Source organism: Aegilops tauschii, chromosome 5 (assembly GCF_002575655.3).
Source record: "Aegilops tauschii subsp. strangulata cultivar AL8/78 chromosome 5, Aet v6.0, whole genome shotgun sequence".
Classification (NCBI taxonomy): domain Eukaryota; kingdom Viridiplantae; phylum Streptophyta; class Magnoliopsida; order Poales; family Poaceae; genus Aegilops; species Aegilops tauschii.
In genome coordinates this window covers 220,642,560-220,654,899 of record NC_053039.3, presented here as the reverse complement: position 1 = coordinate 220,654,899, position 12,340 = coordinate 220,642,560, and positions in this window count along the sequence as shown.

The window sequence follows — 12,340 nt, the reverse complement described above, 5'->3', positions numbered from 1 at the left end:
TAGAGTCAACAATCTAGTTCACTTCGCCATGTGATTTAACACCAATAGTTCACATCACCATGTGATTAACACCCATAGTTCACATCGTCATGTGACCTACACCCAAAGGGTTTACTAGAGTCAATAATCTAGTTCACATCGCTATGTGATTAACACCCAAAGATTAATAAGGTGTGATCATGTTTTGCTTGTGAGAGAAGTTTAGTCAACGGGTCTGCCACATTCAGATCCGTATGTATTTTAGAAATTTCTATGTCAACAATGCTCTGCACGGAGCTACTCTAGCTAATTGCTCCCACTTTCAATATGCATCCAGATTGAGACTTAGAGTCATCTGGATCAGTGTCAAAATTTGCATCGACGTAACCCTTTACGACGAACCTTTTGTCACCTCCATAATCGAGAAACATATCGTTATTCCACTAAGGATAATTTTGACCGCTGTCCAGTGATCTACTCCTAGATCACTATTGTAATCCCTTGCCAAACTTAGTGTAGGGTATACAATAGGTCCGGTACACAGCATGGCATACTTTATAGAACCTATGGCTGAGGCATAGGGAATGACTTTCATTCTCTCTCTATTTTCTGCCGTGGTCGGGATTTGAGTCTTACTCAATTTCACACCTTGTAACACAGGCAAGAACTCTTACTTTGACTGTTGCATTTTGAACCACTTCAAAATCTTGTCAAGGTATGTACTCATTGAAAAAACTTATCAAGCGTCTTGATCTATCTCTATAGATCTTGATGCTCAATATGTAAGCAGCTTCACCGAAGTCTTTCTTTGGAAAACTCCTTTCAAATACTCCTTTCTGCTTTCCAGAAAATTCTACATTATTTCCGATCAACAATATGTCATTCACATATATTTATCAGAAATGTTGTAGTTCTCCCACTCACTTTCTTGTAAATACAGGCTTCACCGCAAGTCTGTATAAAATTATATGCTTTGATCAACTCATCAAAGTGTATATTCCAACTCCGAGATGCTTGCACCAGTCCATAGATGGATCGTTGGAACTTGCACATTTTGTTAGCACCTTTAGGATCGACAAAACCTTCTGGTTGCATCATATACAACTCTTCTTTAAGAAATCCATTAAGGAATGTAGTTTTGACATCCATTTTCCAGATTTCATAAAATATGGTAATTTGCTAACATGATTCGGACAGACTTAAGCATCGCTACGAGTGAGAAAATCTCATTGTAGTCAACATCTTGAAGTTTGTCAAAACCTTGTTCGACAAGTCTAGCTTTGTAGATAGTAACACTACTATCAGCGTCCGTCTTCCTCTTGAAGATCCATTATTTTCTATGGCTTGCCGATCATCGGGCAAGTCAACCAAAGTCCACACTTTGTTCTCATACATGGATCCCATCTCAGATTTCATGGCCTCAAGCCATTTCGCGGAATCTGGGCTCATCATTGCTTCCTCATAGTTCGTAGGTTCGTCATGGTCAAGTAACATGACCTCCAGAATAGGATTACCGTACCACTCTGGTTGACCTACGAGGTTCAGTAGTAACTTGATCTGAAGTTACAAGATCATCATCATTAGCTTCCTCACTAATTGGTGTAGGAGTCACAGGAATAGATTTCTGTGATGAACTACTTTCCAATAAGGGAGCAGGTACAGTTACCTCATCAAGTTCTACTTTCCTCCCACTCACTTCTTTCGAGAGAAACTCCTTCTCTAGAAAGGATCCATTCTTAGCAACGAATGTCTTGCCTTCGGATCTGTGATAGAAGGCGTACCCAATAGTCTCCTTTGGGTATCCTATGAAGACACATTTTTTCGATTTGGGTTTGAGCTTATCAGGATGAAACTTTTTCACATAAGCATCGCAACCCCAAACTTTAAGAAACGACAACTTTGGTTTCTTGCCAAACCATAGTTCATATGGTGTCGTCTCAACGGATTTAGATGGTGCCCTATTTAACGTGAATGCCGCTGTCTCTAATGCATAACCCCAAAACGATAGTGGTAGATCGGTAAGAGACATCATAGATCGCACCATATCTAATAAAGTACGGTTACGATGTTCGGACACACCATTACGCAGTGGTGTTCCAGGTGGCGTGAGTTGCGAAACTATTCCGCATTGTTTCAAATGAAGACCAAACTCGTAACTCAAATATTCTCCTCCACGATCAGATCGTAGAAACTTTATTTTATTGTTACGATGATTTTCCACTTCACTCTGAAATTATTTGAACTTTTCAAATGTTTCAGACTTATGTTTCATTAAGTAGATATACCCATATCTGCTCAAATCATTTGTGAAAGTGAGAAAATAACGATACCCGCCGCGAGTCTCAACACTCATCGGATTGCGTACATCAATATGTATTATGTCCAATAAGTCAGTTGCTCGCTCCATTGTTCTGGAGAACAGAGTCTTAGTCATCTTGCCCATAAGGCATGGTTCACAAGCATCATGCGATTCATAATCAAGTGATTCCAAAATCCCATCAGCATGGAGTTTCTTCATGCGCTTTACACCAATGTGACCTAAACGGCAGTGCCACAAATAAGTTGCACTATCATTATTAACTTTGCATCTTTTGACTTCAATATTATGAATATGTGTATCACTACGATCGAGATCCAACAAACCATTTTCATTGGGTGTATGACCATAGAAGGTTTTATTCATGTAAACAGAACAACAATTATTCTTTAACTTAAATGAATAACCGTATTGCAATAAACATGATCAAATCATATTCATGCTCAACGCAAACACCAAATAACACTTATTTAGGTTCAACACTAATCCCGAAAGTATAGGGAGTGAGCGATGATGATCATATCAATCTTGGAACTACTTCCAACACACATCGTCACCTCACCCTCAACTAGTCTCTGTTTATTCTGTAACTCCTGTTTCGAGTTACTAATTTTTAGCAACCGAACAAGTATCAAATACCCAGGGGCTACTATAAACATTAGTAAGGTACACATCAATAACCTGTATATCAAATATACCCTTGTTCACTTTGCCATCCTTCTTATCCACCAAATATTTAGGGCATTTCCGCTTCCAGTGACCATTTCCTTTGCAGTAGAAGCACTCAGTTTCAGGCTTTAGTCTAGCTTTGGGCTTCTTCACGGAAGTGACAACTTGCTTGCCATTCTACATGAAGTTCCCTTTCTTTCCCTTTGCCCTTTTCTTGAAACTAGTGGTCTTGTTAATCATCAACACTTGATGCTCTTTCTTGATTTCTACCTTCATCGATTTCATCATTATGAAAAGCTCGGGAATCATTTTCGTCATCCCTTGCATACTATAGTTCACCACGAAGTTCTACTAACTTGGTGATGGTGACTAGAGAATTCTGTCAATCGCTATCTTATCTGGAAGATTAAATCCCACTTGATTCAAGCGATTGTAGTACCCAAACAATATCAGCACATGCTCACTGCTTGAGCTATTCTCCTCCATCTTTTAGCTATATAACTTGTTGGAGACTTCATATCTCTCAACTCGGGTATTTGGTTGAAATATTAACTTCAACTCCTGGAACATCTCATATGGTCCATGACGTTCAAAACGTCTTTGAAGTCCCGATTCTAAGCCGTTAAGCATGGTGCACTAAACTATCAAGTAGTCATCATATTGAGCTAGCCAAACGTTCATAACGTCTGCATCTGCTCCTACAATAGGTCTGTCACCTAGCGGTGCATCAAGGACATAATTCTTCTGTGCAGCAATGAGGATAAACCTCAGATCACGGACCCAGTCCGCATCATTGCTACTATCATCTTTCATCTTAGTTTTCTCTAGGAACACATATAAAACATAGGGAAGCAACAACGCGAGCTATTGATCTACAACATTATTTGCAAAATACTGTCAGGACTAAGTTCATGATAAATTACAGTTCAATTAATCATATTACTTAAGAACTCCCACTTAGCTAGACATCCCTCTAATCATCTAAGTGATCACGTGATCCAAATCAACTAAACCATGTCCGATCATCACGTGAGATGGAGTAGTTTTCAATGGTGAACATCACTATGTTGATCATATCTTCTATATGATTCACGCTCGACCTTACGGTCTCAGTGTTCCGAGGCCATATCTGCATATGCTAGGCTCGTCAAGTTTAACCTAAGTATTCCGCGTGTGCAAAACTATCTTGCACCCGTTGTATTTGAACGTAGAGCTTATCAGACCCGATCATCACATGGTGTCTCAGCACGAAGAACTTTCACAACGGTGCATACTCAGGGAGAACACTTATACCTAGAAATTTTAGTAAGGGATCATCTTATAAAGCTACCGCCGAACTAAGCAAAATAAGATGTATAAAAGATAAACATCACATGCAATCAAAATATGTGACATGATATGGCCATCATCATCTTGTGCCTTTGATATCCATCTCCAAAGCATCGTCATGATCTCCATCGTCAGCGGCATGACACCATGATCTCCATCATCTTGATCTATATCAATGTGTCGTCACATGGTCGTCTCGCCAACTATTGCTCTTGCAACTATTGCTATCGCATAGCGATAAAGTAAAGCAATTATTTGGCACTTGCATCTTATGCCATAAAGAGACAACCATAAGGCTTCCGCCAGTTGCCGATAACTTCAACAAAACATGATCATCTCATACAAAAAAATATAGCATCATGTCTTGACCATATCACATCACAACATGCCCTGCAAAAACAAGTTAGACGTCCTCTACTTTGTTGTTGCAAGTTTTACGTGGCTGCTATGGGCTTAAGCAAGAACCGTTCTTACCTACGCATCAAAACCACAACGATAGTTCGTCAAGTTAGTGCTGTTTTAACCGTCTCAATGACCGGGCGTAGCCACACTCGGTTCAACTAAAGTTGGAGAAACTGACACCCGCCAGCCACCTGTGTGCAAAGCACGTCGGTAGAACCAGTCTCGCGTAAGCGTACACGTAATGTCGGTCCGGGCCGCTTCATCCAACAATACCGCTGAACCAAAGTATGACATGCTGGTAAGAAGTATGACTTGTATCGCCCAACACTCACTTGTGTTCTACTCGTGCATATAACATCTACGCATAAACCTGGCTCGGATGCCACTGTTGGGGAACGTAGTAATTTCGAAAAAAATCATATGCACACACAGGATCATGGTGATGCATAGCAACGAGAGGGGAGAGTGTGTCCACGTACCCTCGTAGACCGAAAGCGGAAGCGTTATGACAACGCGGTTGATGTAGTCGTACGTCTTCAGGATCCGACCGATCCAAGTACCGAACGCACGGCACCTCCGAGTTCAGCACACGTTCAGCTCGATGACGTCCCATGAACTCATGATCCAGTAGAGCTTCGAGGGAGAGTTCCTTCAGCACGACGGCGTGGTGACGGTGATGATGATGCTGCCGACGCAGGGCTTCGCCTAAGCACCGCTACGATATGACCGAGGTGGAATATGGTGGAGGGGGCACCGCACACGGCTGGGAGAGATCAACAGATCAACTTGTTGTGTCTAGAGGTGCCCCCTGCCCCCATATATAAAGGAGCAAGGAGGGAGGCCGGCCGACCCTTGGGGCGCGACAAGGAGGGGGAGTCCTCCTCCTAGTAGGAGTAGGACTCCCCTTTCCTAGTCCAACTAGGAAGAGGGAAGGGGGAAGGAAAGAGAGGGAGAAGGAGAGGGAAAGAGGGGCCGCCCCCCTCCCCTAGTCCAATTCGGACTCCTCATGGGAGGGGGCGCGCCACCTCCTGGGGTGCTGCCCTCTCTCTCCCCTCAGGCCCACTAAGGCCCAATACTTCCCCGGGGGGTTCCGGTAACCCCTCCGGCACTCCGGTTTTCTCCGAAATCACCCGGAACACTTCCGGTGTCCGAATATAGTCGTCCAATATGTCGATCCTTATGTCTCGACTATTTTGAGACACCTCGTCATGTCCGTGATCATATTCGGGACTCCGAACTACCTTCGGTACATCAAAACTCAAAAACTCATAATACCGATCGTCACCGAACTTTAAGCGTGCGGACCCTACGGGTTCGAGAACTATGTAGACATGACCGAGACACGTATCCGGTCAATAACCAATAGCGGAACCTGGATGCTCATATTGGCTCCCACATATTCTACGAAGATCTTTATCGGGCAAACCGCATAACAACATACGTTGTTCCCTTTGTCATCGGTATGTTACTTGCCCGAGGTTCGATCGTCGGTATCTCAATACCTAGTTCAATATCGTTACCGGCAAGTCTCTTTACTCGTTCCGTAATACATCATCCCGCAACTAACTCATTAGTTACAATGCTTGCAAGGCTTATAGTGATGTGTATTACCGAGTGGGCCCAGAGATACCTCTCCTACAATCGGATTGACAAATCCTAATCTTGAAATACGCCAACTCAACAAGTACCTTCGGAGACACCTCTAGAGCACCTTTATAATCACCCAGTTATGTTGTGGAGTTTGGTAGCAAACAAAGTGTTCCTCCGGTAAACGGGAATTGCATAATCTCATAGTCATAGGAACATGTATAAGTCATGAAGAAAGCAATAGCAACATACTAAATGATCAAGTGCTAAGCTAACGGAATGGGTCAAGTCAATCACATCATTCTCCTAATGATCTGATCCCGTTAATCAAATGACAACTCATGTCTATGGCTAGGAAACATAACCATCTTTGATCAACGAGCTAGTCAAGTAAAGGCATACTAGTGACACTCTGTTTGTCTATGTATTCACACATGTATCATGTTTCCGGTTAATACAATTCTAGCATGAATAATAAACATTTATCATGTAATAAGGAAATAAATAATAACTTTATTATTGCCTCTAGGGCATATTTCCTTCAGTCTCCCACTTGCACTAGAGTCAACAATCTAGTTCACTTCGCCATGTGATTTAACACCAATAGTTCACATCACCATGTGATTAACACCCATAGTTCACATCGTCATGTGACCTACACCCAAAGGGTTTACTAGAGTCAATAATCTAGTTCACATCGCTATGTGATTAACACCCAAAGATTAATAAGGTGTGATCATGTTTTGCTTGTGAGAGAAGTTTAGTCAACGGGTCTGCCACATTCAGATCCGTATGTATTTTAGAAATTTCTATGTCAACAATGCTCTGCACGGAGCTACTCTAGCTAATTGCTCCCACTTTCAATATGCATCCAGATTGAGACTTAGAGTCATCTGGATCAGTGTCAAAATTTGCATCGACGTAACCCTTTACGACGAACCTTTTGTCACCTCCATAATCGAGAAACATATCGTTATTCCACTAAGGATAATTTTGACCGCTGTCCAGTGATCTACTCCTAGATCACTATTGTAATCCCTTGCCAAACTTAGTGTAGGGTATACAATAGGTCCGGTACACAGCATGGCATACTTTATAGAACCTATGGCTGAGGCATAGGGAATGACTTTCATTCTCTCTCTATTTTCTGTCGTGGTCGGGCTTTGAGTCTTACTCAATTTCACACCTTGTAACACAGGCAAGAACTCTTACTTTGACTGTTGTATTTTGAACCACTTCAAAATCTTGTCAAGGTATGTAGTCATTGAAAAAATTTATCAAGCGTCTTGATCTATCTCTATAGATCTTGATGCTCAATATGTAAGCAGCTTCACTGAAGTCTTTCTTTGAAAAATTCCATTCACATACTCCTTTATGCTTTCCAGAAAATTCTACATTATTTCCGATCAACAATATGTCATTCACATATATTTATCAGAAATGTTGTAGTGCTCCCACTCACTTTCTTGTAAATACAGGCTTCACCGCAATTCTGTATAAAATTATATGCTTTGATCAACTCATCAAATTGTATATCCCAACTCCGAGATGCTTGCACCCGTCCATAGATGGATCACTGGAACTTGCACATTTTGTTAGCACCTTTAGGATCGCCAAAACCTTCTGGTTGCATCATATACAACTCTTCTTTAAGAAATCCATTAAGGAATGTAGTTTTGACATCCATTTTCCAGATTTCATAAAATATGGTAATTTGCTAACATGATTCGGACAGACTTAAGCATCGCTACGAGTGAGAAAATCTCATTGTAGTCAACATCTTGAACTTTGTCAAAACCTTTTTCGACAAGTCTAGCTTTGTAGATAGTAACACTACTATCAGCGTCCGTCTCCCTCTTGAAGATCCATTTATTTTCTATGGCTTGCCGATCGTCGGGCAAGTCAACCAAAGTCCACACTTTGTTCTCATACATGGATCCCATCTCAGATTTCATGGCCTCAAGCCATTACGCGGAATCTGGGCTCATCATTGCTTCCTCATAGTTCGTAGGTTCGTCATGGTCAAGTAACATGACCTCCAGAACACGATTACCGTACCACTCTGGTGCGGATCTCACTCTGGTTGACCTACGAGGTTCGGTAGTAACTTGATCTGAATTTACATGATCATCATCATTAGCTTCCTCACTAATTGGTGTAGTAGTCACAGGAATAGATTTCTGTGATGAACTACTTTCCAATAAGGGAGCAAGTACAGTTACCTCATCAAGTTCTACTTTCCTCCCACTCACTTCTTTCGAGAGAAACTCCTTCTCTAGAAAGGATCCATTCTTAGCAACAAATGTCTTGCCTTCGGATCTGTGATAGAAGGTGTACCCAATAGTCTCCTTTGGGTATCCTATGAAGACACATTTTTTCCGATTTGGGTTTGAGCTTATCAGGATGAAACTTTTTCACATAAGCATCGCAACCCCAAACTTTAAGAAACGACAACTTTGGTTTCTTGCCAAACCACAGTTCATATGGTGTCATCTCAACGGATTTAGATGGTGCCCTATTTAACGTGAATGCAGCTGTCTCAAATGCATAACCCCAAAACGATAGTGGTAGATCGGTAAGAGACATCATAGATCGCACCATATCTAATGAAGTACGGTTACGATGTTCGGACACACCATTACTGTAACACCCATGATGCGGCTATATCTCTCACGTGTCGAGGCACGACTTAGAGGCATAACCGCATTGTAGGTTTTGTCGCAAGAAGGCTCATCTTCACACAATCCCATGTAATGAACAAGAATGGGATAAAGAGTTGGCTTACAATCGCCACTTCACACAATACATAAATAAATTCATACATCATTCAGAGTACACACATAGACCGACTACGGTCAAATCCAAATGAATAGAAGATAACCCCAAATGCTAGATCCTCGATCGTCCCAACTGGGCTCCACTACTGATCATCAGGAAACGAAACATAGTAATGACCAAGTTCCTCGTCAAACTCCCACTTGAGCTCGGTTGCGTCACCTGCACTGGTATCGTCGGCACCTGCAACTGTTTTGGTAGAATCTGTGAGTCACGAGGACTCAGCAATCTCACACCCGCGAGATCAAGACTATTTAATCTTATGGGTAGGAGAAGGTAGTGAGGTGGAGCTGCAGCAAGCACTAAGCATATATGGTGGCTAACATACGCAAATAAGAGCGAGAAGAGAAGCAACGGAACGGTCGTCAACTAGTAATGATCAAGAAGTGATCCTGAACTCCTACTTACGTCAAACATAACCCAAAAACCGTGTTCACTTCCCGGACTCCGCCGAGAAGAGACCATCACGGCTACACACGCGGTTGATGCGTTTTAGTTAAGTCAAGTGTCAAGTTCTCTACAACCGGATATTAACAAATTCCCATCTGCCACATAACCGCGGGCACGGCTTTCGAAAGATAATACCCTGCAGGGGTGTCCCAACTTAGCCCAATATAATCTCTCACGGTCAACGAAGGATATTCCTTCTCCCAGGAAGACCCGATCAATCTCGGAATCCTGGTTTACAAGACATTTCGACAATGGTAAAAAAAGACCAGCAAAGCCGCCCGATGTGCCGACAAATCCCGATAGGAGCTGCACATATCTCGTTCTCAGGGCACACCGGATGAGCAAGACGTTGGGTTGGCATAGACCCTGGTTGCCCAGGGGGCGCCGGACATCGCTCGGTTTGGACTAGCACTCGAAGGAGCACTGGCCCGGGGGGGTAAATAAAGATGACCCTTGAGTCTGCAGAACTCAAGGGAAAAAGGCTTAGGTAGGCAAATGGTAAAACCAAGGTTGGGCCTTGCTGGAGGAGTTTTATTCAAAGCGAACTGTCAAGGGGGTCCCATAAATCACCCAACCGCGTGAGGAACGCAAACTCAAGGAACATAACACCGGTATGATGGAAACTAGGGTGGAAAGAGTGGAACAAAACACCAGGCATAAGGCCGAGCCTTCCACCCTTTACCAAGTATATAGATGCATTAATTAAATAAGAGATATTGTGATATCCCAACATATCCATGTTCCAACATGGAACAAACTTCATCTTCACCTGCAACTAACAACGCTATAAGAGGGGCTGAGCAAAAGCGGCAACATAGCAAAACAACGGCTTGCTAGGAAAGGATGGTTAGAGGCTTGACATGGCAATAAGGGAGGCATGATAAACAAGTGGTAGGTAGCGCAAGCATAGCGGTAGAGTGAGCAACTAGCAAGCAAAGATAGAAGTGATTTTGAGGGTATGGTCATCTTGCCTGAAATCCCGCTAGGAAGAAGAACGAGTCCATGAAGAAGACAAACGGATGTAGTCGAACGAATCCTCACAACTCCGGAACGAAACCGAAGCTAACGACAGAAGCAACCCGAAAAGAAACAAACAACATAGTAAACAACCACCACATACACATGGCATGATGCACAAACAAGTATGATGCATGTCCAATTTAATGAGGCATGGCATGGCAAAGTGCAACAAACAACACTACAAATTAAGTGAGCTCAATATGCAACGAGTTGCATATTGACGAAACACCACATCAATTATTTAGTTCTCTCTCGTTTATGTACCCAACAATATTAAATGTTGATTAACATGGCAAGAGGTGAAGCATAAGTAAACTAACTATTTAGGCAAGTTTAAATGAGGCCGGAACAACAAATAACAATTCCGGAAAATCCTCATGTGCATATTTTAGATTTGGTACTGTACTGCCATAAACACAATTTTAATGTTGTTAAACAGCAAAATAAAGAGCACCAAGTTAATCTATGCATTTTTCTACCCCATTTACATATAAAGTTTATTTAAATCCGAGCTACGGTTATTTAGTTATGAAATAAATCATTTTACCATGGCATTTGAGCAAATTTAACCAAACAGCAATTTAAACATTTCAAACATGGATGAAAGTAGCATATTATGAAACTAGATGAAATTCTAAGCACTTTTCATATATAATGTTTTTACATATGATGCACTGTTAAAGAGTTATTATATGCATGATGTTTGAGGGTTTTTCTGTAAAACTGCAGTTTTCAGGAAAATGCTAAATTCGTAGAGACTGGAAAAAAAACATCCACGAGCCGAATCTGCTGGGCTGAACAGAGAGGAGGGGCTGGAGGGCTGCTCACCCATGGGCTCGGCCTAGCTGGGGCAGAGGGAGGCCGGTTGAAGGGGAGGCAGAGGTGGGCGCTGGCCCTTGGCGAGGACAGAGGAGGCCCACGCGCGGTCAACGGGAGGTGTCGAGGCAGAGGCATCACCCTCCCCTGTCTGAACTGGTGCTGCTCGATGCAGCGAAGGAGACCGGTGGTTGGGCGACAGAGTGGACGAGATCCGGTGGAGGAGGCGACGGGCGCGCAGAGGTGGAGCGGTTGCCGGGACTTGGCGAACTGCTGCTTTTGCTGCGGCGACGAGGCAGCGAGGCGAGGGACTTGGCGCTCGAGACGGACAGGAGGGCGTCGTCCTCCTCAGGAACAGTTGAAGACGACGGCGATAGGGACTGCGGCAGGCGACGACGCAGCTTGGGCACCGGAGGTGGGGACGGCGACGACTTGGCGAGGCGGCGCTGGCGGGACTTGGGGACGAGCTCCCGGCGACGGGGCGTGATGTAGGGGAGGCAGACGAGGCACTGGCGACTCCGGCAGAGCAGCTGCTACGGGTTGGAGCTGGGGCCTCCATGGCGGCACTACGAGGACAACAGAGAGAGAGAGAGCAGCGTGAGAGAGAGAAAAAGAGAGAGCAGATGGGGAAGGAAGGGAGCAGGGCACGGCGGGGAACCCATCTCTGGCGAGGTTGTTGCTGCTGGAGGTCGCCGGCTCAGGCGAGGGTCGCGGGCACAGGGCGCCTGGTCTCGGGTCATCGGCGGCCGGCCGGCGCGACGCGGCAAGGAGGTGCTCGGGAGATGGGGAGCCCGATCCAGAGCGAGGGAAGCTGCCGGAAGGCCCTGGCTGGCACGAGGAGATCCCTTGGATCTTCATCCGAGGGTGGAGAAGGGGAGCTGCGGGCTGGAATGGATCTGGCTGGTGGTTGGCTCAATGGGGAAAATGAGGAAGGTG